The sequence below is a fragment of the Triticum urartu genome, chromosome 5A (assembly GCF_056163025.1).
Source record: "Triticum urartu cultivar PI428250 chromosome 5A, HENAU_Tu73, whole genome shotgun sequence".
In the NCBI taxonomy this organism is placed as follows: domain Eukaryota; kingdom Viridiplantae; phylum Streptophyta; class Magnoliopsida; order Poales; family Poaceae; genus Triticum; species Triticum urartu.
The window spans coordinates 596,554,401-596,579,163 of NC_141877.1; the positions used below are offsets into that span (position 1 = coordinate 596,554,401).

A 24,763-nucleotide genomic window follows, 5' to 3' on the forward strand; every position below is an offset into this window, starting at 1 on the left:
CGTCATCATCCTCATTGTACTCTTCTTGCACAACCAAGGCCTTGGGAGGAGTCTTCTTGGTGAAGTTGTTCTTGTTGGGGAACGACTTGGCCTTGTCCTTTCGGATGAGTTTGCCACCATTGTCTTCCCTCTTCTCATACGGGCATTCCGCAACGAAATGACTCACATTGCCGCAATTGTAGCAAGTCCTTACACGTTGCTTGCCCCTTGTGCCACTCGAGTTGTTTTTGCTAAAGTTGGTCCTCGAGTTTTTCTTGCTCCAAAATTGCCTTGAAGCAAGTGCCATGTGTTCATGATATGCATACTTTGTATCTTCGGGGTTGCTCTCCTCTTCTTCCTCTTCTTGTTCCATGGTGAGCTTGGCCTTCAATGCAAGGTTAGGCTTCTTTGCCCGTTGAGAACGGAGCACTGCATTGTCGGCGGTCTTGTCCAAAATGTTCATGGCCACAAACTCATCCAACACTTCGCTTGAGGTCAAAGTGTGGAAGTCCGGTCTTTGGCGAATGATGGAGGACATGGCCTTGTGGTAGGGCATCATTGCCTTGAGGAATTTACGCTTGATCCAATTGTCATCCGTGTCCTTGCTCCCCTGATCTCATAGTGAGACCGCGAGTTTGATGACTCTCTGATAAAGCTCACGAGGTTCTTCATCTTCCTTCATTGCAAACGCATCGGCCTCATCTTGTACCACTTCATAGTTGGAGCATTGAATGCTTGCGCTTCCCCGGTAGAGAGACACGACACAATGCCATGCATCTTTGGCCAAGGCGAAGGGACGAAGATGAGGTAGGTCTTCAGGTGGAATTGCATCTTGAATGATGAAGAGAGCATTCTCATTGAATTGATTGTCCGCGGCTTCTCAAGGAGTGAAGTTGCTTGGATCATGTGGGTAGAAACCTTCTTCAATGATTCTCCAAAGGTTAGTGTTCACATGATTTAAATGACGTTTAAGCGGTAAACCCAAGAATCAAAATCCTCATTTTTCACAATCTTAGGAGGAGGACCGGCATGATTCAAATGAGTAGAAGGAACCGGTCCACCATAAACAAGTGGTGGTTCCACATGGGCAAAGATGCCGGTGCCATTCTTGCCACTAGAAGAAGGAGCCTTTTCACTACTAGCTTCCCCCTTGTCGGGGATAGCATCTGACACCTTGTTGGCGGGATCCCCCACTTTCAATGGTGCGGTGGATGGTTTAAGCCCCTCAAGAAATTTGGTAAACATGCTTTCAACTTCGGTCGTCATGGAGGTTTTCAATGTCTCCAAGGCTACATTGAACTCCTCACGAGAGACCGAAGTTCCCCCATCGCCCGTAGACGAGATAGGATTCACACCGGAGTGTTCCTCTGCTCCGTCTACGGTATCAACCATACTCTTCGGACAGTAAAGTCCTTAATAAAGAGACGAGGCTCTGATACCAATTGAAAGGATCGATATGGTTGACTAGAGGGGGGGTGAATAGGCAACTAACAATTTTTAGCTTTTCTTTAACAATTTAAACTTTGCATCAAAGTAGGTTGTCTAGATATGCAACTAGGTGAGCAAACTATATGATGCAACGAGGATAGGTACACAAGCAAGCAAGAGATATGAAACGAGTAAGCTTGCTTAAATAGAGGCACGAGATAACCAAGAGTGGGGACGGTGGAGACGAGGATGTGTTGCCGAAGTTCCTTCCCTTTGAGGGGAAGTACGTCTCCGTTGGAGCGGTGTGGAGGCACAATGCTCCCCAAGAAGCCACTAGGGCCACCGTATTCTCCTCACGCCCTCACACAATGCGAGATGCCGTGATTCCACTATTGGTGCCCTTGAAGGCGGCGACCGAACCTTTACAAACAAGGTTGGGGCTCCCTCCACAACTTAATTGGAGGCTCCCAACAAGAACCACGAAGCTTCACCACAATGGAATATGGCTCCGAGGTGACCTCAACCGTCTAGGGTGCTCAAACACCCAAGAGTAACAAAATCCACACAAGAAAGTATGGGGGAAGCAAATATCCTTTGGTGGAAGTATAGATCTAGGTCTCCTCCTTCAATCCCTAGCAAATCAACAAGTTTGAGTGGCTAGAGAGAGAGATCGGGCAAGAGAGCTTGAGGGGCATTAATGGTGGAGTGAGAGAGCTCAAAGGTGGGAGTGGTAGGTGGGAGAAGCTCCCTTAAATAGTCACCCCACATTTCCAACCGTTACTGCGTTTTTGCACTGCAGCGGTACAACCGGTCCTTGTCCCGGTACAACCGGGACTCACGGTGTAACAGCAGAACCCTACCAAGCGGTACAGCCGGACAGGCGGGCGGTAGTACCGGCTAAGAAAAATAACCGGACTAACCACCTGGCTACCGCACAACCACCGCATCAAAACAGGAGCTTGACCGGTACTTGGGCAGTGCCTGGCCGGAACAACCGCATGGCCTTGAGCTCTTGGGCGGCTAAGTTCTAAGCGGAAGAACCGCTCGGAACACCGGTGGTACCGGTCATCGTGGAACGACCGGACCAACTGGGCCACTACCGCCCAAGAACCGCATCAAACCAGAGGCGAGAGCGGTACTTGAGCGGTATATGGACGGAACCACCGCCCCAGCTGTTGCAGAGCATGGTGGCGGTACCACCGCCCGGAGGCAGCGGTACAACCGCTCGAGCAAAAGCTGGTGAGCGACAAGACCCAGCGGTACAACCGCTCCAGAGAGCGGTACAACCGCTGGGCAGAAACAGTGAGCAGGAAAGAGGGGAAGAGGCAAGGAAAACTTCTCTCTCTCACACACACCTGAGGAAGGCAAAGAGAGGGTGACAAGAGTGTACGTGAACTGATTCCCCCAGAGCTTCCTAATGAGGATTCCCTCTTGATAGTACGGGTACTCTACGACCAAAGAAAATAAAAGCGTAGAGGACACGTCTTCGATCTTTTCCTTCGAGAGGCAATAGCAATCCGATGTAAGCCTAAGCATCGAGAACCTGAAACATATAGCACACGATTAGACCACAAAGGGTTGTCATCATCATCCAAAACATAAAGTAGGGAAATGCCCTTTCACTCGTGTTCTTGATATGGCACAATCTTGATGTACCGCGAGCTTTGTTACTATAGTTGGATCATATGGTGTTTCTCCCCCTCTATCTTCTTGTGATGAATTGAGTTTTACCATTGAAGTTTCACTGTTATCAGATTGAATACAATTGTGGATTTGAGAACACTTGATGTATGTCTTGCATGGGATACCCGTGGTGACAATGGAGTGTTCTATTGATTCACTTGATGTATGTTTTGGCACTCAACTCGCGGATTCCCGAGGTGACATTGGGGTAATCTATGCATAGGGGTTGATGCACATTTTTGTCCTTGTTTCCTCGGTAGGAATCTTGGGGCACTCTTTGAGGTTCTTTTTGTTGGATTGAATATTATGAATCTGAAGTTGTTTGATGCATATTGTATAATTAACCCCGGATACTTGTGGTAACATTGGAGTATCTAGGTGACATTAGGGTTGATTGATGTGTATCATATGGTGTTATTTTACTAGGAACTCTAGGGCTGTTTGTGACACTTATAGAAATAGCTCAATGGATTGATCGGAAAGAATAACTTTGAGGTGATTTCGTACCCTACAAGCAATTTCATCTTATGTTCTCCGCGATAGGAACTTTGGAGTGACTTTTATTGCACATAGAGGGATTGTTATATGATCTAATTATGTTATCATTGTTGAGAGAACTTGCACTAGTGAAAGTATGAACCCTATGCCTTGTTTTCAAGCATTGCAATACCGTTTTCGCTCACTTTTTTTTACTAGTTGCCTTGCTGTTTTTATATTTTCAGATTACAAAAACCTATATCTACTATCCATATTGCACTTGTATCACCATCTCTTCACCGAACTAGTGCACCTATACAATTTACCATTGTATTGGGTGTGTTGGGGACACAAGAATCTTTGTTATTGGTTGCAGGGTTGTTTGAGAGAGACCATCTTCATCCTACGCCTCCCATGGATGGATGAACTTTAGGTCATTCACTTGAGGGAAAATTGCTACTGTCCTACAAAACTCTATGCTTGGAGGCCCAACACGAGTCTACAAGAAGAAGGTTGCGTAGTAGACATCCATATACACCCTGCTAACTTTACTCCGTAAATACTAATGATGAGTTACCCCTACTCTCATGTTGTTTGCATGAAAACAACACTAGCGCCATCATGTGCGAGATCAACCATTGTGTTAAGCTAAGGAAGCTAGAAGGTGTTGCCTAAGAAAGTTCCGACCAAAGTTGAAACTTCACTCACCGAAAGCAAGACACATCAACCTAAAGCTTCATAAAATAAATGAATAAGGTAAAGTTCACATCTAACATGCTGAAAGTATAGAATACATACCCTTGCAGGTTCAGGAAGGTGATAGGCTCCTCAAGAGATCCTTGGAGCGGCAAAAACACTCATATCGGTCTCTCTAATGCCGCATGGAGCCTCGGTGCTGCTATGCCACTTGCCTTTGCCAACCAAAGCTATGCAGACCCTAGTTGTGATGCTAGTAGTCTCCATCACCATGATACTTCATGAGCCTCGGTATTACAATGCCACTTGTCTCTTTTCCCTTGGTACGACATGGAGCCTCAATGTCATAAAGTCGCTCACCTTCACCAAGTACAAGGTGCGTACCCTTGCAGCAATGATGCCACTCATCCGCATCACTTTTGATGCCTGCATGAAGCTATGACATTGCAACATAGCTTGCCTTCACCAACCTAAAGCTACGTGGACCCTTGAAGCTACGATGTCGGTCTTATCCATCACCTTGATGTCGCACGGAGCCTTGATACCACAATTTCACTGGCCTTCGCCCACTCAAAGCCAGTCGGACCCTTTGAGCCATGAAGCCAGTCACCTTTGTCAACTTAGTTCCGCATCAACCCTCCAAGTCGAAGAACTGACTTTCAACACTGCCTACTTGCCTAATTTCTCGTTGATGGCTCTCATAATCATCAAAAAATGGAATGTGTTGTCGGTATTGCTAATCTTACATGGGTGTCCCACCTAGTACTACTAGTTATCATGTGCGTGCAACGCACCTCCAGTTTGATATGATCTTAAGGAGTTTTGCATGGTGGTCTCCCACTCTCGTAACTCTCCCATGTTGATGAACAAATGTTGTCTATTGTTTGGCAACTCAGGAATCTGAGCTATGTCATGTGCCAACATGGTCATGCTCACTGTGCATTAGTTGTAGACCTGTAGCGGTGTCCTCTTTTAAATGCTATGTCACGCCATTCTTTCTCAGCTTCTCAATGTGACAAGGTCCTCATTTGTGGTATAGGGGTCGCCATCTAGGGCTATGTTGTTGCCCGGTTGATGTGGTCGAGCTTCAGGTGTTGACTCAGCTTGGACCACCTGTAGGGTGGCTTGACAACGCGCTACCATTTAATTGTGGGGGATTGGGCAGCCATGTAGCCTACAATAGAGATTGCGTCCTCAACAGTGTAGGAACACACTTCGTCCCGCCCATCTTATTCTTAGAATTGGTCGTGGCCTAATACAACTGAAGGGATAAAGAGCAATGAGTAAATGTTCAAGAAAATATAATTTATGCAAAAAATCAAGATTAATTGCAACCAATGAAATTAATGATCTTTTCCAAGTTAATTACTATTAATGTAATCAATGTTGTTTCCAAATTGTGGTGATGTGATGGATACATCATTGGAGCGACATGGGACGTTGGATATAGGTGATTGAATGGTTGAGATCGTTTGGATTCACCAAACTCACACTTCTATAAGTAGTGGTAGATTAATTTTATTCTCAAGATTAATTCCAACCAATGAAATTAATGATTTTTTCAAGGTTAATTACAATTAATGCAATCAATGTTGTTTCCAAATTGTGGTGATGTAATGGGTACAAGATTGGAGCGATGTGGGACGTTGGATATAGGTGATGAATGGTTGAGATCATTTGGATTCACCAAATTCGCGCTTTTATAAGTAGTAATAGATAACTACAATTAATGCAATCAATGTTGTTTCCAAATTGTGGTGATGTGATGGATACATCAATGGAGCGACGTGGGATGTTGGACATAGGTGATTGAATGGTTGAGATCGTTTGGATTCACCAAACTCATGCTTTTATAAGTAGTAGTAGATAGTAGATGCAACATACACATGAAGGAAGTGGATATTAGCGACATGGTGGTAGCAATGGGCCCAAGTTCCATGTGCAATGAGCCATTTTAGCCATGTGGGCCATGGTGTTTCGTAGTAGCATAGAGAAAGTTTTCTTTCTTACAACAAAATGAACCTTACTAGCTAGCAAACGCACCTAGGGCTCCTTTGATTCAAAGAAAATTGTATAGGAATTTTGGAGGATTTGGATCTTTAGGAATATTTCGTATAATGGTTGTTTGATTAGAATGATTGGAATCCTTAGTATTTGTCTCTAGAGGATTCATTTGTGCTATATTTTAGAGGAAAACTTCCGTCCACTCAAACCTATTGATATAATGTCTTTGTTTTTTCTATGGTATCAAACACTCTCCCATCATGATATATGTTCTTGCATTTTTTTTCTACCTACGTTTTGAGATGCAAATCAAAGAGGCTCTTAAATCATTCAGTAATATTGATGAACAATGAAAAGCAAAGAGATCAATAAACTGTGAAACTACTAAAGAAAACACTAGTCAAAGGTCGAATTCTCCTAACCGTATATAATAATAACATAGGACTAGCTAGCCGCCATCAATTAAATTAGAATCTTGTTTAAAATTAAACCCAAGTTATCAACAGGGCTAGCTAACAACGCGCTAACCACCTGACACATGTACAACAGTTTTGTACATGTACATAAATTGCTCTCAACATCTGCGTCGTACGGTCAGTGTACACATCTATAAAATTATCACAAAAGTGTGGTCTATTTGCTATGATATATAATAATGGTTGTGTATACAGTTGTACAAACCCTATATGAAAATGGTGCCGGCGGAGAGATTAAATTTATTTGTCACTACTTAGTCAAATAATTCTTTTTCGTCAGTCACTCACCGTGGACATTTGGAGTTATAACTCCCCACGATCGATAATATAATTTAGCAACTGGAATTCGTTAGATCTTGATAAACATTCTTACATTGATTTGATTGATGAAGTTTACTAGATGAAATATTTGTTTAGTGATTAATTAACACCTGATAGAGCGCAAATCAATCACCCTTCGCAATTCCTCATAGGAAACTTCAACTTACATGGTTAGCTAGTACAGTACGTACATGACCTTTGACTAATATTTCATGTACTCAACTTGTCTGTTTGTTATTTGAAGGAACGGTTTTCTATAGCCATACAACAGAAACATTGATCTGTCAAGTATACAAAAAAGGGTTTAAATTAGGTCTTCTCTAGCCAGCATCGTGGACTTTCAGAATCCTACAAAACTGTATGAATACGCTAACTAAATTAGGCTCCTGGATTAGGACAATGGTGAACAGCTGGGTGCATGCATGGTGCGTGAACTGTCGTCCATGGCGGCGGTCCGTCCGTACGTTGAAGGTCGAGAAGCAAGAGTTGACTGCGTAAAACAGAAGGACTTGGTATAGCAACTAACTGATTGAATATATGTTAACCGAAACCCAGTGGTGACCTTCCTGCCAGCTAACTGATCTCAGCCTCAACAACGTACGTACACCCGTTCGTAGGTACTAGGAGGAGGATGCATTTTCCTTCCCTATATACACACACACACATCGTCTTCTTCCTTCTCTGAACAGCAGAGCACAACATTCATCCTCCATCCAGACCTCCTCTCTTCTCCAACAACTCACCTCATACTACACTTCTCCATGCCTCCTTTCCTCTACATATTACTCGGGCTTCTCGTACTCTCGCACGCAGCTCCTCGGTGCTCTTCCGCAAGGGACACTCTCATGGCAGGCCAAGTGCTTGCTGCCGTCGGTGGCAGCAAGCTCGTCTCAAGAAACGGCAAGTTCGCGCTGGGCTTCTTCCAACCAGCTAACACTGCATGCACCATCAGCGGTAGTAAGTTCCACCACAACACCAGCTCCAGTTGGTTTCTTGGCATATGGTTCAATAAAATCCCAGTTTTTACTACTGTGTGGGTAGCTAATAGGGAGGATCCCATCTCTCATCCCAAACTCAACTCAACACAGCTCAAGATCTCAAGTGATGGAAATCTTGTCATCATCGTAAACCATGCTGATGCCGGCAAGGACTCCGTTGTTTGGTCCACTCACATTGTCAATAGGACACAAACCAACAACAGAAACAGTAGTGCCATTGTTCTCTTGAACAGTGGAAACCTTGCCCTACTCACAAATAGCCAAGAGATGTTGTGGCAGAGCTTCGATTACCCAACAGATGTTTTGCTTCCCGGCGCCAAGTTTGGTCGGAACAAGGTCACCGGCTTGAGTCGTTCAGTCATTTCAAAGAAGAGCCTCACTGATCCATGTCTTGGCTCATATAGTGTTGAACTAGAAGGCACCAGTGGGATCGTCCTCAAGCGCCGCAACGACCCTTCCGTAGTGTATTGGCAATATGCATCATCCAAACAATCATCATTGATACTCAAGTCACTGGTATATTTGGATCCTCTGGCCAAACGATTGATTAACCCAACATATGTTAATAACAACCAAGAGGAGTACTACATGTACACTTGTTTGGATGATTCATCTTCCATATTTGCTTCACTAGATATCTCTGGTCGGATAAAACTAAACTTTTGGTTGCAAGCCAAACAGACTTGGGAAACCATACATGCCCAACCTTACGATCCATGCACTACTCCTGCTACATGCGGACCTTTCACAGTCTGCAACAACAATGCATATCGATTATGTGATTGTATGGAGGGATTCTCTAAGAAGTCACTGGTGGACTGGGAGTCTAATGATCGAACAGGAGGATGCATCCGAAATACACCACTACATTGCAGCACTAGTGACAAAAACATTACAAGTTCAACAGACGTGTTTCACCGCATTGCTCAAGTTAAATTGCCTTACAAGCCCCAAACAATAGTCGTTGTTAGCAGTCAAAGAAACTGTGAAGAAGCTTGCCTCAGTTCCTGCTCATGCACTGCTTATTCCTTTACCAATCAACTATGCTCTATCTGGAATGGAGAATTGCTTAGTGTAAATCTGAATTATGGCACTGATAATAGAGCTGAAGATGTTCTTTACGTTCGCCTTGCCACAAAATATTTTCTACTAAGTTTGAGAAAAAACAAAAGAAAACCAAACGTTGGAGTTATTGCTGCTGCAAGCATTATTGGTTTTGGATTAATAATGCTCATAGTATTGTCACTGATTTGGAGGAACAGATTCAAGCGATTTGGTTTGCCTTTATATGATAATCAAGGCAGTTGTGGAGGGATTATGGTCTTTAGATACACTGATTTAGTCCATGCTACTAGAAACTTCTCAGAAAAGCTAGGAGGTGGTGGTTTTGGTTCTGTATACAAGGGAGTACTAAGTGACATGACTAGTATAGCAGTGAAAAGGCTTGATAGTGCCTATCAAGGAGAGAAGCAATTCAGGGCAGAGGTGAGCTCAGTTGGGCTGATCCAACATATCAACATAGTCAAATTGATTGGTTTCTGCAGCGAAGGTGATAAAAGGCTACTTGTGTATGAGCACATGTTAAATGGATCTCTTGATGGCCATCTATTTAAGAAGGACAATGTTAATGTTGTTGTCCTAAGTTGGAACACCAGATATCAAATAACCCTTGGAGTTGCGAGAGGATTGTCCTACTTGCATCATAATTGTCATGAATGCATCATACATTGTGATATTAAGCCAGAGAATATACTTGTAGATGCATCATTTGTTCCCAAAGTTGCAGATTTTGGCTTGGCAACATTAGTGGGAAGGGATTTTAGTCGAATCCTGACCACATTAAGAGGAACTGCAGGTTATATTGCCCCAGAGTGGCTTAGCGGAGTTGCTATTACACCGAAAATTGATGTTTATAGCTTTGGCATGGTACTTTTGGAAATCTTATCTGGAAGTAGGAATTCACCAGAAACATACAATACTAGTGAGAGCTACTATGTCAAATATTTTCCAATTAAAGCCATCAACAAGCTTCAGGGTGGTGACGTGGGAAGTTTGGTCGACCCGAAATTACATGGTGACTTCAACTTGGAAGAGGCTGAACGGATTTGCAAAGTTGCATTTTGGTGCATACAAGATAATGAGTTTGATCGACCAACGATGGGTGAAGTGGTCAAGATTCTCGAGGGTCTGCAGGAGATTGATATGCCCCCGATGCCGAGACAACTTGCTGCTATGAAGGAACACTATGATGCAACATCTTCAATGTACATAGTAAACCTGCATAGTCAATGTGCCTAATATTGTTGCAACAAATTTTAGAATTGCAATATGGGGGAAGGAATCAAAGGAATGCAAGATTGTAGTATTTGAATTGGCTCTTATTTGATGTCAATTTTTTTGTATGCAAGTATTGTTGCAAAATTATGTCCCTACTAGAAATATGTGTATGGTATGTTGAGACGATAAATATATACACCATGTACACGATATGAGTATTTTCACTTTCATTATCTCAGCTGCACAGATCTCGGGAAAGGTAGTGGATAGATGTAATAGCATCCATCGAGGCGCCATTCAAAAATGTCAATATATATCTATGTCACTACCCATTCTTCATCCTCTAGGAACTAGGATTCCAACATCCAACCCTCTTCTGTTACACCAACTGCTCCAACCACATGAGGATCTCTCTGAGTTAGAAACCCCATTCACAAAGGAGGAGATTGACTATGTCATCAAACATATGCCTGCAGACAAATCTCCTGGCCCTGATGGGTTCAATGCTGCATTCCTCAAACACTCTTGGGATATTATTGCTCCTGATTTTTATAAACTCATTGCAGATTTCCACTCAGGTCAAGTTAATTGAAGGAAATATGCCCTAGAGGCAATAATAAAGTTATTATTTATTTCCTTATAATCATGATAAAGGTTTATTATTCATGCTAGAATTGTATTAATCGGAAACATAATACATGTGTGAATACATAGACAAACAAAGTGTCACTAGTATGCCTCTACTTGACTAGCTCGTTAATCAAAGATGGTTATGTTTCCTAACCATGAACAATGAGTTGTTATTTGATTAACGGGATCACATCATTAAGAGAATGATCTGATTGACATGACCCATTCCATTAGCTTAGCACCCGATCGTTTAGTATGTTGCTATTGCTTTCTTCATGACTTATACATGTTCCTGTAACTATGAGATTATGCAACTCCCGTTTACCGGAGGAACACTTTGGGTACTACCAAACGTCACAACGTAACTGGGTGATTATAAAGGAGTACTACAGGTGTCTCCAAAGGTACATGTTGGGCTGGCGTATTTCGAGATTAGGTTTTGTCACTCCGATTGTCGGAGAGGTATCTCTGGGCCCTCTCGGTAATGCACATCACATAAGCCTTGCAAGCATTGCAACTAATGAGTTAGTTGCGGGATGATGTATTACAGAACGAGTAAAGAGACTTGCCGGCAACGAGATTGAACTAGGTATGGGATACCGACGATCGAATCTCGGGCAAGTAACATACCGATGATAAAGGGAACAACGTATGTTGTTATGCGGTCTGACCGATAAAGATCTTCGTAGAATATGTAGGAACCAATATGGGCATCCAGGTCCCGCTATTGGTTATTGACCGGAGACATGTCTCGGTCATGTCTACATTGTTCTCGAACCCGTAGGGTCCGCACGCTTAAGGTTACGATGACAGTTATATTATGAGTTTATGCATTTTGATGTACCGAAGGTTGTTCGGAGTCCCGGATGTGATCACGGACATGACGAGGAGTCTCGAAATGGTCGAGACGTAAAGATTGATATATTGGAAGCCTATGTTTGGATATCGGAAGTGTTCCGGGTGAAATCGGGATTTTACCGGAGTACCGGGAAGGTTACCGGAACCCCCCGGGAGCTAAATGGGCCATGATGGGCCTTAGTGGAAAAGAGAGGAGGCATCCCTACATGGGCTGCGCGCCTCCCCCTTCCCCTAGTCCTATTAGGACTAGGAGAGGTGGCCGGCCCCCTCTCTCTCTTTTCCCCCTCCGCGAATCCTATTCCAACTAGGATTGGGGGGGAATCCTACTCCCAGAGGGACTAGGACTCTCCTGGCGTGCCACACCTTGGCCGGCCAGCCTCCCCCCTCTAGTCCTTTATATACTGAGGCAGAGGCACCCTAGAACACAGAAGTTGATCCACGTGATCTATTCCTTAGCCGTGTGCGGTGCCCCCAGCCACCATAGCCCTCGATAATACTGTAGCGGAGTTTAGGCGAAGCCCTGCTGCTGTAGTACATCAAGATCGTCACCACGCCGTCGTGCTGACGGAACTCTTCCCCGTCACTTTGCTGGATCGGAGTCCGGGGATCGTCATCGAGCTGAACGTGTGCTCGAACTCGGAGGTGCCGTAGTTTCGGTACTTGATCGGTTGGATCGTGAAGACGTACGACTACTTCCTCTACGTTGTGTCAACGCTTCCGCAGTCGGTCTGCATGGGTACATAGACAACACTCTCCCCTCTCGTTGCTATGCATCACATGATCTTGCGTGTGCGTAGGAAATTTTTTGAAATTACTACGAAACCCAACAGTGACATCCGAGCCTAGGTTATTTATGTTGATGTTATATGCACGAGTAGAACACAAGTGAGTTGTGGGCGATATAAGTCATACTGCCTACCAGCATGTCATACTTTGGTTCGGCGGCATTGTTGGACGAGACGACCCGGACCAACATTATGCGTACGCTTACGCGAGACCGGTTCCCCCGACGTGCTTTGCACATAGGTGGCTTGCGGGCGACTGTCTCTCCAACTTTAGTTGAACCAAGTATGGCTACGCCCGGTCCTTGCGAAGGTTAAAACGGAGTCTATTTGACAAACTATCGTTGTGGTTTTGATGCGTAGGTGAGATTGGTTCTTGCTTAAGCCCGTAGCAGCCACGTAAAACTTGCAACAACAAAGTAGAAGACGTCTAACTTGTTTTTGCAGGGCATGTTGTGATGTGATATGGTCAAGACATGATGCTGAATTTTATTGTATGAGATGATCATGTTTTGTAACCGAGTTATCGGCAACTGGAAGGAGCCTTATGGTTGTCGTTTTATTGTATGCAATGCAATCGCGATGTAATGCTTTACTTTTATCACTAAGCGGTAGCGATAGTCGTAGAAGCACAAGCTTGGCGAGACGACAACGATGCTACGATGGAGATCAAGGTGTCACGCCGGTGACGATGGTGATCACGACGGTGCTTCGGAGATGGAGATCACAAGCACAAGATGATGATGGCCATATCATATCACTTATATTGATTGCATGTGATGTTTATCCTTTTATGCATCTTATCTTGCTTTGATTGACGGTAGCATTATAAGATGATCTCTCACTAAATTATCAATAAGTGTTCTCCCTAAGTATGCACCGTTGCGAAAGTTCTTCGTGCTGAGACACCACGTGATGATCGGGTGTGATAGGTTCTACGTTCAAATACAACGGGTGCAAAACAGTTGCACACGCGGAATACTCAGGTTATACTTGACGAGCCAAGCATATACAGATATGGCCTCGGAACACGGAGACCGAAAGGTCGAGCGTGAATCATATAGTAGATATGATCAACATAACGATGTTCACCATTGAAAACTACTCCATCTCACGTGATGATCGGTTATGGTTTAGTTGATTTGGATCACGTAATCACTTAGAGGATTAGAGGGATGTCTATCTAAGTGGGAGTTCTTTAATTAATTTGATTAACTGAACTTAAATTTATCATGAAACTTAGTACCTGATTAGTATCTTGCTTGTTTATGTTTGATTGTAGATAGATGGCTCGTGCTGTTGTTCCGTTGAACTTTAATGCGTTCCTTGAGAAAGCAAAGTTGAAAGATGATGGTAGCAATTACACGGACTGGGTCCGTAACTTGAGGATTATCCTCATTGCTGCACAGAAAAATTACGTCCTGGAAGCACCGCTGGGTGCCAGGCCTGCTGCAGGAGCAACGCCGGATGTTATGAACATCTGGCAGAGCAAAGCTGATGACTACTCGATAGTTCAGTGTGCCATGCTTTACGGCTTAGAATCGGGACTTCAACGACGTTTTGAACGTCATGGAGCATATGAGATGTTCCAGGAGTTGAAGTTAATATTTCAAGCAAATGCCCGGATTGAGAGATATGAAGTCTCCAATAAGTTCTATAGCTGCAAGATGGAGGAGAATAGTTCTGTCAGTGAGCATATACTCAAAATGTCTGGGTAATAATCACTTGATTCAATTGGGAGTTAATCTTCCAGATGATTGCGTCATTGACAGAATTCTTCAATCACTGCCACCAAGCTACAAGAGCTTCGTGATGAACTATAATATGCAAGGGATGAACAAGACTATTCCCGAGCTCTTCGCAATGCTGAAAGCTGCGGAGGTAGAAATCAAGAAGGAGCATCAAGTGTTGATGGTCAACAAGACCACTAGTTTCAAGAAAAAGGGCAAAGGGAAGAAGAAGGGGAACTTCAAAAAGAACGGCAAGCAAGTTGCTACTCAAGAGAAGAAACCCAAACCTGAACCTAAGCCTGAAACTGAGTGCTTCTATTACAAGCAGACTGGTCACTGGAAGCGGAACTGCCCCAAGTATTTGGCGGATAAGAAGGATGGCAAAGTGAACAAAGGTATATGTGATATACATGTTATTGATGTGTACCTTACTAATGCTCGCAGTAGCACCTGGGTATTTGATACTGGTTCTGTTGCTAATATTTGCAACTCGAAACAGGGACTACGGATCAAGCGAAGATTGGTTAAGGACGAGGTGACGATGCGCGTGGGAAACGGTTCCAAAGTCGATGTGATCGCAGTCGGCACGCTACCTCTACATCTACCTTTGGGATTAGTATTAGACCTAAATAATTATTATTTGGTGCCAGCGTTAAGCATGAACATTATATCTGGATCTTGTTTGATGCGAGACGGTTATTCATTTAAATCAGAGAATAATGGTTGTTCTATTTATATGAGTAATATCTTTTATGGTCATGCACCCTTGAAGAGTGGTCTATTCTTGTTGAATCTCGATAGTAGTAACACACATATTCATAATGTTGAAGCCAAAAGATGCAGAGTTGATAATGAGAGTGCAACTTATTTGTGGCACTGCCGTTTAGGTCATATCGGTGTAAAGCGCATGAAGAAACTCCATTCTGATGGACTTTTGGAACCACTTGATTATGAATCACTTGGTACTTGCGAACCGTGCCTCATGGGCAAGATGACCAAAACACCGTTCTCCGGTACTATGGAGAGAGCAACAGATTTGTTGGAAATCATACATACAGATGTATGTGGTCCGATGAATATTGAGGCTCGTGGCGGATATCGTTATTTTCTCACCTTCACAGATGATTTAAGCAGATATGGGTATATCTACTTAATGAAACATAAGTCTGAAACATTTGAAAAGTTCAAGGAATTTCAGAGTGAAGTTGAAAATCATCGTAACAAGAAAATAAAATTTCTACGATCTGATCGTGGAGGAGAATATTTGAGTTACGAGTTTGGTGTACATTTGAAAATTTGTGGAATAGTTTCGCAACTCACGCCACCCGGAACACCACAGCGTAATGGTGTGTCCGAACGTCGTAATCGTACTTTACTAGATATGGTGCGATCTATGATGTCTCTTACTGATTTACCGCTATCGTTTTGGGGATACGCTCTAGAGACGGCCGCATTCACGTTAAATAGGGCGCCATCAAAATCCATTGAGACGACGCCTTATGAACTGTGGTTTGGCAAGAAACCAAAGTTGTCGTTTCTGAAAGTTTGGGGCTGCGATGCTTATGTGAAAAAGCTTCAACCTGATAAGCTCGAACCCAAATCGGAGAAATGTGTCTTCATAGGATATCCAAAGGAAAATATTGGATACACCTTCTATCACAGATCCGAAGGCAAGACTTTTGTTGCTAAATTCGAAAACTTTCTAGAGAAGGAGTTTCTCTCGAAAGAAGTGAGTGGGAGGAAAGTAGAACTTGACGAGGTAACTGTACCTGCTCCCTTATTGGAAAGTAGTACATCACAGAAAACTGTTTCAGTGACACCTACACCAGTTAGTGAGGAAGCTAATGATAATGATCATGAAACTTCAGATCAATATACTACTGAACCTCGTAGATCAACCAGAGTGAGATCCGCACCAGAGTGGTACGGTAATCCTGTTCTGGAAGTCATGCTACTAGATCATGATGAACCTACGAACTATGAAGAAGCGATGGTGAGCCCAGATTCCGCAAAATGGCTTGAAGCCATGAAATCTGAGATGGGATCCATGTATGAGAACAAAGTATGGACTTTGGTTGACTTGCCCGATGATCGGCAAGCAATTGAGAATAAATGGATCTTCAAGAAGAAGACTGACGCTGACGGTAATGTTACTGTCTACAAAGCTCGACTTGTCGCAAAAGGTTTTCGACAAGTTCAAGGGGTTGACTACGATGAGACCTTCTCACCCGTAGCGATGCTTAAGTCTGTTCGAATCATGTTAGCAATTGCCGCATTTTATGATTATGAAATTTGGCAGATGGATGTCAAAACTGCATTCCTGAATGGATTTCTGGAAGAAGAGTTGTATATGATGCAACCAGAAGGTTTTGTCGATCCAAAGGGAGCTAACAAAGTGTGCAAGCTCCAGCGATCCATTTATGGACTGGTGCAAGCCTCTCGGAGTTGGAATAAACGCTTTGATAGTGTGATCAAAGCATTTGGTTTTATACAGACTTTCGGAGAAGCCTGTATTTACAAGAAAGTGAGTGGGAGCTCTGTAGCATTTCTGATATTATATGTGGATGACATATTACTGATTGGAAATGATATAGAATTTCTGGATAGCATAAAGGGATACTCGAATAAGAGTTTTTCAATGAAAGACCTCGGTGAAGCTGCTTACATATTAGGCATAAAGATCTATAGAGATAGATCAAAACGCTTAATTGGACTTTCACAAACAACATACCTTGACAAAATTTTGAAGAAGTTCAAAATGGATCAAGCAAAAAAAGGATTCTTGCCTGTGTTACAAGGTGTGAAATTGAGTAAGACTCAATGCCCGACCACTGCAGAAGATAGAGAGAATATGAAAGATGTTCCCTATGCATCAGCGATAGGATCTATCATGTATGCAATGCTGTGTACCAGACCTGATGTGTGCCTTGCTATAAGTCTAGCAGGGAGGTACCAAAGTAATCCAGGAGTGGATCACTGGACAGCGGTCAAGAACATCCTGAAATACCTGAAAAGGACTAAGGATATGTTTCTCGTATATGGAGGTGACAAAGAGCTCGTCGTAAATGGTTACGTTGATGCAAGCTTTGACACTGATCCGGACGATTCTAAATTGCAAACCGGATACGTGTTTACATTAAACGGTGGAGCTGTCAGTTGGTGCAGTTCTAAACAAAGCGTCGTAGCGGGATCTACATGTGAAGCGGAGTACATAGCTGCTTCGGAAGCAGCGAACGAAGGAGTCTGGATGAAGGAGTTCATATCCGATCTAGGTGTTATACCTAGTGCATCGGGTCCAATGAAAATCTTTTGTGACAATACTGGTGCAATTGCCCTGGCAAAGGAATCCAGATTTCACAAGAGAACCAAGCACATCAAGAGACGCTTCAATTCCATCCGGGATCTAGTCCAGGTGGGAGACATAGAGATTTGCAAGATACATACGGATCTGAATGTTGCAGACACGTTGACTAAGCCTCTGCCATGAGCAAAACATGATCAGCACCAAGGCTCCATGGGTGTTAGAATCATTACGGTGTAATCTAGATTATTGACTCTAGTGCAAGTGGGAGACTGAAGGAAATATGCCCTAGAGGAATAATAAAGTTATTATTTATTTCCTTATAATCATGATAAAGGTTTATTATTCATGCTAGAATTGTATTAATCGGAAACATAATACATGTGTGAATACATAGACAAACAAAGTGTCACTAGTATGCCTCTACTTGACTAGCTCGTTAATCAAAGATGGTTATGTTTCCTAACCATGAACAATGAGTTGTTATTTGATTAACGGGATCACATCATTAAGAGAATGATCTGATTGACATGACCCATTCCATTAGCTTAGCACCCGATCGTTTAGTATGTTGCTATTGCTTTCTTCATGACTTATACATGTTCCTGTAACTATGAGATTATGCAACTCCCGTTTACCGGAGGAACACTTTGGGTACTACCAAACGTCACAACGTAACTGGGTGATTATAAAGGAGTACTACAGGTGTCTCCAAAGGTACATGTTGGGTTGGCGTATTTCGAGATTAGGTTTTGTCACTCCGATTGTCGGAGAGGTATCTCTGGGCCCTCTCGGTAATGCACATCACATAAGCCTTGCAAGCATTGCAACTAATGAGTTAGTTGCGGGATGATGTATTACAGAACGAGTAAAGAGACTTGCCGGCAATGAGATTGAACTAGGTATGGGATACCGACGATCGAATCTCGGGCAAGTAACATACCGATGACAAAGGGAACAACGTATGTTGTTATGCGGTCTGACCGATAAAGATCTTCGTAGAATATGTAGGAGCCAATATGGGCATCCAGGTCCCGCTATTGGTTATTGACCGGAGACATGTCTCGGTCATGTCTACATTGTTCTCGAACCCGTAGGGTCCGCACGCTTAAGGTTACGATGACAGTTATATTATGAGTTTATGCATTTTGATGTACCGAAGGTTGTTCGGAGTCCCGGATGTGATCACGGACATGACGAGGAGTCTCGAAATGGTCGAGATGTAAAGATTGATATATTGGAAGCCTATGTTTGGATATCGGAAGTGTTCCGGGTGAAATCGGGATTTTACCGGAGTACCGGGAAGGTTACCGGAACCCCCCAGGAGCTAAATGGGCCATGATGGGCCTTAGCGGAAAAGAGAAGAGGCAGCCCTACATGGGCTGCGCGCCTCCCCCTTCACCTAGTCCTATTAGGACTAGGAGAGGTGGCCGGCCCCCTCTCTCTCTTTTCCCCCTCCGCGAATCCTATTCCAACTAGGATTGGGGGGGGGGAATCCTACTCCCAAAGGGAGTAGGACTCTCCTGGCGCGCCACACCTTGGCCGGCCAGCCTCCCCCCTCTAGTCCTTTATATACTGAGGCAGAGGCACCCTAGAACACAGAAGTTGATCCACGTGATCTATTCCTTAGCCGTGTGCGGTGCCCCCAGCCACCATAGCCCTCGATAATACTGTAGCGGAGTTTAGGCGAAGCCCTGCTGCTGTAGTACATCAAGATCGTCACCACGCCGTCGTGCTGACGGAACTCTTCCCCGTCACTTTGCTGGATCGGAGTCCGTGGATCGTCATCGAGCTGAACGTGTGCTCGAACTCGGAGGTGCCATAGTTTCGGTACTTGATCGGTTGGATCGTGAAGACGTACGACTACTTCCTCTACGTTGTGTCAATGCTTCCGCAGTCGGTCTGCGTGGGTACGTAGACAACACTCTCCCCTCTCGTTGCTATGCATCACATGATCTTGCGTGTGCGTAGGAAATTTTTTGAAATTACTACGAAACCCAACATTAATATCCAAAGCATCAACTACTCTTACATTACCCTCATCCCTAAGAAGGATCATGCAATTACACCAGCTGATTTCAAGCCTATTTCACTATTGAACTGCACTCTCAAAATCATCACCAAATTGCTAGCAAATAGACTTCAGAAACTCATCCTTGGCATGGTCCACAGAAATCAATATGGCTTTCTGAATCACAGATGTATTCAGGATTGTTTAGCATGGTCATTTGAATATATACACCAATGCCAACAGAGCAGAAAAGAAATCATTCTCCTCAAGCTGGACTTTGAAAAAGCATTTGACATGTTGAACCATGATACTATTATTGAGATCCTGCAAGCTAAAGGTTTTGGGGACAAGTGGATCCATTGGATCAAAATGATTTATGACTCTGGTTATTCATCTGTTCTGCTTAATGGTGTTCCTGGCAAGCAATTCCTCTGTAGCAATGGAGTTAGGCAAGGAGACCCTCTGTCACCACTAATTTTTGTGATTGCTGCTGATTTACTACAGACTATTTTCAATGAAGCCTACCATGCATCCATGATTGAGCCACCACTCATCCATACTACTTGCCCTGATTATCCAATCATTCAGTATGCAGATGATACTATCTTAGTGGCAAAGGCTGATCATAGGCAGGTGCGGCATATTAAAAATCTTCTGCTTCATTATGCTCATTACACAGGACTCAAGGTGAATTATGCAAAATCTACAATGGTCTCCATTAACACCCCTCCTGAGAAGATGATTGAACTTTCAAGCATTTTAGGATGCAATATTGGTACTCTGCCACTCAATTATCTGGGGCTCCCACTGTGTCTAACCAGGCCTAAAATTGAGGATTTTATTCCTCTGCTTCAAAGGATTGAGACAAGACTTCTAAGCTGCTCCACCATGCTGTTCACTGGAGACAAACTCACCCTCATTAAATCCATCTTCACAAGCATGCCCACTTTTTTCATGAGCACCCTGATGATACCCAAAACAGTTGTCAAGCAAATCAACACTTATCTTATGAACTGCTTTTGGAGAAAATATGGTACCTTGGACAAAGGCTCTGTACTTATTGCCTGGGACAAAGTTAACAAACCAAAGAACCAGGGTGGACTTGGGGTTTTAGATCTCCACTTACATAACAAGGCACTGCTATTGAAATTTTTGCATAAGTTCTTTAACAAAGTGGATACACCTTGGGTTCATATCATCTGGGAGAAACACTACCAGAACAGGATACCAGGGGAGCAGAAAGTTGGATCTTTTTGGTGGAGAGATATTCTGAAACTACTCCCACTGTTTAAGCAGCATGCTATCTGTAAAGCAGGTATTGGAGATTCAATGAGCCTTTGGACTGATCGGTGGCAAGATATCCCACTCCTCAATAAATTCCCAGAGCTCCATTCATATGCTATAAATCAGACTATCACCTTGAGTGATGCCCTTCAGCATGCAGACACCAGCCAACTCTTTCACAGGCCTCTTTCACAGCTTGCATTTGAACAATTCACATCATTGCAAACGATCATGACTGAGCAAGCTTCTTCTACACATAATGATAAATGGGTATATGCATGGGCATCACCCAATTACTCAGCTATGAAAATGTACAAAGCCATCAGAGGGGATATCCTAGCACATGACATTTTCAGAACATTGTGGAAGTCATCATGTAGACTACGCCATAAAATCTTTTCCTGGCTGTTGATATGGGATCACCTCAGTACCAGAAATTTCCTCCATAGGATATCCATGCATCTAGATTATTATAATTGTGCCCTATGTACAGATACCACAGAGGAAACAACTATCCACCTGTTCTGGGATTGTCAATTTGCCTTAACATGTTGGCACTCCATTATCCCAACTAAGTCCAGAGGCATATCGGCATATGATGAGATTCATCTTTCCATGAGGCTCCTTCCATCAGACTTTGCAATGGACATTATTATTCAGGGTTGCTGGGCCATCTGGATGAGTAGAAATGACAAAATCTTCAGGAGAGCTGCCCCATCAGTGGAGACATGGAAGCATTACATGAAAGAAGGACTACAAGCTTCAGAGCTCAGAGCTAAAACATCAAAGTCAGAACATATCAGAATCTGGATCCAGCAGTACTTGTAATTTAATTATGGGTTTTACTAAAACTGGTATTGGTTGATTTGTACTTTTCTTGTATTTATACTATTTATTAATGAAAATTTTACCGTAGAACACTTTGTTCTACGGTTTCGGCTCAAAAAAATTCTTCATCCTCTAGTCAACAACATGCATCAGTTTCAGCCATGCTCCTTCGAGCGGCCAGCAATGAAGACCAAAGATGGACCTCGAAAGGGATGAATGACGTTGAGAGATGGGGTGCCTTGAGGTGGTCTTATCTTCAACCTAAGCCACCAGTCGAACACTTCTGTGAAAGCGAGCGGAGTCTCGAGGCGACCTTATCTTTGATCCGAGCCAGTAGTTGAGATGCTCCATTCGTGGCCTCACCCAACATAGGATTAAATCGCACACTTACGAGGTAAGAGAATCCATTCAAAAAAACTTAGATGTTTTAAATTTGTCTTGTTGTATGGCGGCCTTCACGTAAGACCCACATACACATACCCGCTAAGTTTACTTCACTAACAATGATATACCCTCTACTCTCAAATTATTTCCACTACAATCATGATAGCTAAAATATTACTCTGTAAAAAAGCAGCAACAACATCAACTATCCGATCACAATAAACAACATTGGGCTCTATGAAGCTAGTAAAACATCAGGGATCAATGAAAGGCTAAAAAATCATTCGAAAATGGAAAATAATAGATAATTCACATCCCATGTGAGATAGAATTGTGGACTGTCAGACTAAAGATTATCATGTTCAGGAAAAGATGAATGGCGGTGTTACGTCCTAGGGGTGCCTCCTCATACCGGAAGCCAACCCAAGTAGGTTGGCTCATGACCCCCTAGGTCGGTTTATGCCCTGGGCCGACGTCCCGGCCTACGGGCCCTATAGAAAGAAGGACCCGGAAGACTTGGAATACAAGACAAGGAGGCCGACGTCCAGGAGGACTCCTCCATTATCTTAATCGACTAGGAGCTTGTAAACCCTAGACCCAAGTATCCTTTATAGCCGGGAGAGGACTAGTTGGTAGACAAAGAACCTAGAGATTATTCTCAATCGCTCGATCATCATTGTACACCCATATACATCAATCAATACAAAATGAGCAGGAAGTAGGGTTTTAACTCGATCCCAGAGGGCCTAACCTGGGTAAACCATCTCATGTTTCCCCTCTAATCTATTGGTCTAGCCAATACACCCTATCGGGGGGTCTCCCAAAAATCAGTCCAACAATGACGATGTTCCTAGATTATTCAGGGTCATTCCTCATCAATGCATTCCTAAGAATCACATCAATTTCAAGCATCACACAACCCATACCTGCATCGGCCGCAAATTGCAATGCAACACCCTGAGACGAGATTCAGTTTTCGCATGAAGGGCGTCTTAAATGATGTTGAACCCCTCTGTTCTCGTGCCCTGCTCATTGCGGATGGAAAAGCCCTAAACTTTTTTCTTCTAAAAAGCCTCGCATATTGATCTTTGGGAATTTCCTGGGTCGGGCATCCGGTGAAGCACAATAGTATCACGATGGGTCAAGAGAGTAGACATGTTTAGATGTTCAGACAATTCAATAATGGGAGGTATCGTGGATGCCTCGACTAATGTGCCTCTGTTTACTACGGCTTGCTTTATTGATTAATTCGTTGAATACATGAAAATAAGCAATTTCTGGGCCTTGGGGAGATCCATAATCCAATAATAACAACAACTCAAATGATGATTGTCACCTTAGCTAAAGCATGTGCCTAAAAGTTTGACCCTCTAAGTCCATGTTTAAACCTTGCCTCATCGAAGGTCTCTCCTCATTTGGATATCTCCTCAACCACCATGCCAAAAGTACTTCATGAATAATTATGAACACATGTATTAACCTCCCATAATGAATGCAACAGAAAAGGACACGATGTGCCTCTATTTTAACTTCCTCTCTTTTCCAAGCTTAATAGTTGTTGTCTGTTATTCATTCAGTTTTTAATATTCTGAGGTATAAAAACTAAACCTAGAGAATCTAACAACCATACATGCAGATAGAGATAGAGCAAACTTTCCGATAAAATATGTCTAGTATTCGACTTCCTGCTTTCATAGTGAAAGGAAAATATCCTCAAGTTGATGACGATAATGGTCAGTCTCTAGGAGAATGGTGTTGTAAATACCTCGGCTTCCCATGTTTATGTCACTCGCTACATTCTAGAAATCTGAAGCAATATTTGCTTTCCTGATGTTAAGATCAAAGGCGAGATCCAAAGCCTTGCATCATACCATAGCTTCCATGATCGAAGGATCATGCATTCTCATCAACAACCACGTTTCCTGGGGACTAGTTAAACTGGGTCATCCCGTAGAAAAAGCGAAGAACGAATAAGCATTGAGGATGGACTCCTGAAGATGAAGCAGGTGGTGAATGAAGTCTATGATCCCCAGAATCACATAGGGGGTGAGCTTATCTTCTTCATTGATGCTTACCTTGATGTCCTTTCTCTAAAGTTGCTTAAAACGAATGCTTGCGGGATAAAGTCTACAAAATACTTATATAGTGATTGTGCAATCTCTTTTCAAAACCTCTTGCTACACATTACAAATGTGCAAGGTAATGAGGGTTTGATCAAATCTTAGACTTGTGATGTAATAAACAGTCATGTGTGGTTGTGTGGTGTTGTTTGCTTATGTCACTACTACCTTTTGGCTTTCCAGCATTTTCACCTTTTCTAATTTGTATTGTTCAACACATCGGTTTCTTTAATAGAAGAAATCGAAGAGTGGTGCTCGTTATTTTAAAAAAGATCAACATCCATGGTTCTTGTTTCAGTTTTTTTAGACCTAGTATTTGTTTCTGCTTTGGACTTTGGAGTAACACCCACCAAGCCCACATACCACGATCTAGGAAATCAACCATCTCACATTGGTCAAGCAATGCCAATCCTATTCCCCATCTAACACAACGAATACCACGCAATGCGCGCTGCTACATGGGCCTACACATTTTTGTTGTTTCTCTTATATGCTT

The 24,763-nt window shown here is 43.1% G+C and overlaps 1 pseudogene; it reads left to right on the forward strand.

The window, feature by feature from the left end:
• Positions 1–7,742: 7,742 nt before the first annotated feature.
• LOC125507428 (G-type lectin S-receptor-like serine/threonine-protein kinase At2g19130 pseudogene) lies at positions 7,743–10,536 on the forward strand (annotated as a pseudogene).
• The last annotated feature ends 14,227 nt before the right edge of the window (positions 10,537–24,763 follow it).